This window comes from Schistocerca piceifrons, chromosome 1, assembly GCF_021461385.2.
Source record: "Schistocerca piceifrons isolate TAMUIC-IGC-003096 chromosome 1, iqSchPice1.1, whole genome shotgun sequence".
Taxonomy (NCBI): Eukaryota; Metazoa; Arthropoda; class Insecta; order Orthoptera; family Acrididae; genus Schistocerca; species Schistocerca piceifrons.
In genome coordinates this window covers 20993022-20997327 of record NC_060138.1, presented here as the reverse complement: position 1 = coordinate 20997327, position 4306 = coordinate 20993022, and the positions used below count along the sequence as shown (strand labels likewise).

Sequence of the window (4306 nt, the reverse complement as noted above, 5' to 3'; positions counted from 1 at the left end):
ATTTTCCCAGAACCTCTTCATTCTCTCTCTTCTTCTCTCCTGCTCTTCTTGCTAGATCTTCAGTGTCCTTCTCTACTGTTGGCTCCACTGGTGACACTCTAATCTTTTCCTGTATTCTTCTCTGTCATTGATCTCTAGCATATTGGTTGGTGTATATTTGTTCCTACAGTTTTCCTTTCCTTCAGCCTTGATCCCCAATTCCAACCAGTCCTTCCAAAGTTCAACAACCCAATTGGTTCCTGTCTTTCTCCTTGTCCTTCCTGTTGTTTCCCACACACTCTTCATCATTCCGTCCATACTCATCCTAATTACATGTCCAGCAAATCTTGCCCTTTTGAGTCTGATTTCCCTCATGTTCCAGTATAGTTCTTCCCTAGGTTTTCACAACCACTTCTCTCTACCTCTTTTGGAACCTAGTACTTTTCTCTGTATTTTCCTTTCTTCTTTCCCTAGTCGCTCTGTCCCATTTCTTCCTAGTGTCATTGTCTCAGCAGCATATCATACAGTATTCTTCACCATTGCCTTGTAGTGGCTTATCTTTGCCTCTGTGGATATATCTTTTTATTGTATATCTCTCCCATCATACAAAAGGCTGACCTTATCTTCTTCATCCTCTCTGTGCAAATGGTGGACAAATTTAAATACCTGGGAGAATTTATAAAAGGAAGAAATAGGAGCAAGGAGGGATAAACAGTGTCTTTCAGTGTTTCTCAGTCTGCAGTGGTATTTAATGTCTTTGTCTTGTTATAGACGATCCTCAGTCCCACCTTTCTGGCTACCTTACTTAAGCTGTCAAGTTGTGTCTTCTTCCATCTTACTTACTATTGCTAGATTGTCTGCAAAGGCTAGGCAGTCCACTTGAGCCCTGTTGTCCTTTTTGCTCTTTACTGCTCTCTCTCTTCTGTATCAGTTCCCAATTCCAGTCCGTCTCCGGGTGGTTCACAGTTTAGCAGGTTGTGAAAGGACTCTGCAAAAATCCTACAGTTCTCCTTTGCACTAAAAGCCAGCTCCCCTTTCTTATCTCTTATGAACAGTTCTCTACCCTTGGATCCCATCATAGCCTTTGCCCTATGGTCATTGACATATTTTTGCTGTTTGCAGAGATGTTTGTGCGTGCACGGTGTTTTGTTGTAAATGGCGCATTTCCTTCGCAACAAAAGTTTTATTTTATTTTTATTTTTTATTTTTTTCTCTCTTATGTATGTTTTATTGCTGCAGTATTATTCTCCAGGAGCAGTATACTGTAACATTCTTTGCTAGAGAATCAGTTCTTACCAGTCAAAATTACATAAAACTAATTGAAAACTGAAGCAATGAAAAATTCCCGGAATTCTGAAAAATTTCTGAGTTTTTCCCACTTTTCTCCCAGCTGAAAAAATTCCCGGGTTTTTCCCGGGTCGTGAGTGAAACCAACCAGTGTTGTTAGATTAGGAATTGGCTGTCACACCAACAAGAAGTATTTTAAGAACTGCACATCCACACTCTCATTGGAAAACTTTTAGTCTCATCACATACAGTACAAGCCTGTTACACTCCTGAACACAGAACAAAGAGATAATCAATGTATAAAGTAACTGCCATAATATCTGTTGTGAACCTGCAAGTGAACATATATACCCACCCCCCCTTTTCCAACAATCAATCCTCATGTAAGGTCTACTAATAGCATTTAAAAAGTTCACTGCATACCATGGCAGCTAGCAGAATTACACTTTGATTATTTCGCTAAAAATGTTACATGCACATATCAGGTGCTGAAAAGTGATGTGAAGGGGAAATAAATTAAAAAAACTAATGTTTATAATTTGTGAGGACAGTAGGAAGCCATTAAATTAGCATTATGCCATTTAGCTACTCAGTTTCAAATATTAGCAATTAACACATTTGCTGTTGGCTTATGCACATGCTATTAACTCGTAATTATTTTAAGTGTCAGTTGCAGAATATGTTAAGCATTGAATCAAGAGTAAACAGAATATTGTGTTGCTGGTCATTGCTTTGACTTATAGAGACAGTCTTCACTAAGAACACATTTTTAGACATCTGAGCGGCATGGGAGAGAATTATGGAGGAAAACACTCATACAAAGTGACTTCACAATCTTGCCTATATACCGTGTGGCACATTCTGAGAAAATAATGAAATAAAAGGAACAATGTTGAAAATAATTCAAAGTTCCTAGCACACAGCCTAACTAAAAAAAAGTTGTCTGCACTTGACCAGAGTTGACCAACATGTTTAGTGCAGTCACACTGACTGGCAGCAAATTATCACACTACTGAAGCACGATGTGTCCAGTACGAAGTGCAGCACCTTCGACCTTCACTCCGAGAATCTTTCCCTGCAGCTGCGGGCGTCCTTGATGTTGGGATTGTAAACACTATGAAGTACATCTCCACACTGTCGATCTCTGTACCTAGCAGTTTGGCTAGGTGTCACAGTCAATGATACATGCTTCATCCTGTATCGTCTCCACATTCCGCTTGTGCTTCTCAGAGGCATAGTCAATGGTGTCAATATCTAGTAGTGGTTTTACCATATTGAGTGCTGACTACCACACTGTGTTGTCTTAGTGTCATTTAGCCTTTTCATTTGGTGTTTACTGCATCTTTCTCCTCAGTGAGCTAGGTAAGATTCTCTTAATTCAAGTTTAGTGAGGAGTAAAATGAAGTGTGTATGACATTATTATAAGGAAGACTATGGAGTGAAATTTAGCCTTATTTAAAAACTATTGCTAAATTTAATTCTTGGTGTAACTTGCATGTAATGTCCATTAAGGATGTAAACTGTAGTGTTTCTTACGCATTAGAGTGAAAGAGTTTTTGTCTTATCTGCAGTGATTCAAAAGTTAGAGCATTTTTTTAATTTTCCTAGTGAAGTGTACTTAATGTGCGAGGTGTACTGGGACACGTGAGCAAATCGCCAGTGCAGACAACGTGATTCACAACTAGGATGTGTGTGATCCTGAAACAGTTTAATTTGTAACCAAGACAATTGCCTATGCCTGTAATATGAAATATTGGCCATAATTTCATAGACTAAATACTGGTATTAATAGCAAGATCAAGACAGAAAGAATGCATCACACTATTACACAGGCCTAGCTATATTTGTATTTTGTGAAGAAAAACCAGTCTGACAAATGGTAAAAAAGTTTCAGTTAAACAAGAGGACACTCGTCTTTGGTATAAATGAGAAATGAAAGTTCATAAGGAAGGTTGTAGTTGGCAAGCAAAATTTCAGATCAGAAAGGATCCACAAATACTGCCCGATTTTATAATACCATTCCATAGCTGTGTTGCAGTACATGTGCTGTAGCGAGGGATGGCACTGATACCGTCTTATCCTGCCCTGCCACTGGTTTAAATGTGGGAGAACAGCACCTGCAATCAGCATTTAAAAGGAACTATGGCAAAAGGTGGAATAACATTTTATAATAAAGAGATGCACTAATGCCTGAATTCATAAAAATCACCATTTGTTGAGCTGTGTAGCAACACACGCTCTGTACTGATGGATGGATGTGGTACCACCAGAGCCCGTTTTGGTATTGGTTGGGTTGTGGAAGTTGAGCCTGCAAGCAGAAATGCAAACTAAGTTACAGTAAGTGATTTATAAAGAGCTGTGACAAAAAGAAACAATGGCATAACACATAGGTGCACTAATATCTCGATTCATAGTACTCACTATTCCTTGGGCAGTGTTTCAGCACGTACGATGTAGCGAGAGATGGACCAGATGCCACCTCGGCCCGTTTTACTATTGGCTGAATCGTGGGAGTTGAGCCTGCAAGCAGAACTGCAAACCAGATTGCTGTAAGGAACTATGGCATGAAACTAGAATGATATAAATCCAGGCATTAATGTTCCTTTTTGTTATAAAATAATACTCACGATTCGTCGGGCTCTGCTGTAGGGCACATGCTGTAATGAGGGATGGACCTGCTACACCCTCTGTATTTCTTATTGTTGGTGTCTTTTGAAGAGCTGAACCTGCAAACAGGATATTATATTAGACTGCTGACAGATAATGGGGCACTGGTTTATGACTCAGGCGGCGTGGTGCTGTGACATTGGCTATGACCGCTTTACAAGGATAATTAATTACAAGAAACAAAATATACAGAATAAATTAATGAACATTTAGACCAAGCAAATTACTGAGCAAACAAGGGTACACACGAGAACCTGACAACCAGAAAACAGGAACAGCATTAATTATTTACTTCATGGTTGATCATTGCCACTTGAGTCATACATAGAATTTTACCATAGTGTGCTGATGTGGGCAGAGTGCTTAATTACAA

The 4306-nt window shown here is 39.2% G+C and overlaps 1 long non-coding RNA gene across 1 annotated transcript; it reads right to left on the bottom strand.

Moving 5' to 3' along the window:
- Nucleotides 1-3186: 3186 nt before the first annotated feature.
- On the bottom strand, nucleotides 3187-3989 carry LOC124716835. The gene is made up of 4 exons (XR_007005660.1): nucleotides 3894-3989; nucleotides 3688-3798; nucleotides 3476-3574; nucleotides 3187-3406 (listed from the first exon to the last, which is right to left on the bottom strand). It is a non-coding gene; the product is annotated as an uncharacterized LOC124716835 (long non-coding RNA).
- Between the last annotated feature and the right edge of the window lie 317 nt (nucleotides 3990-4306).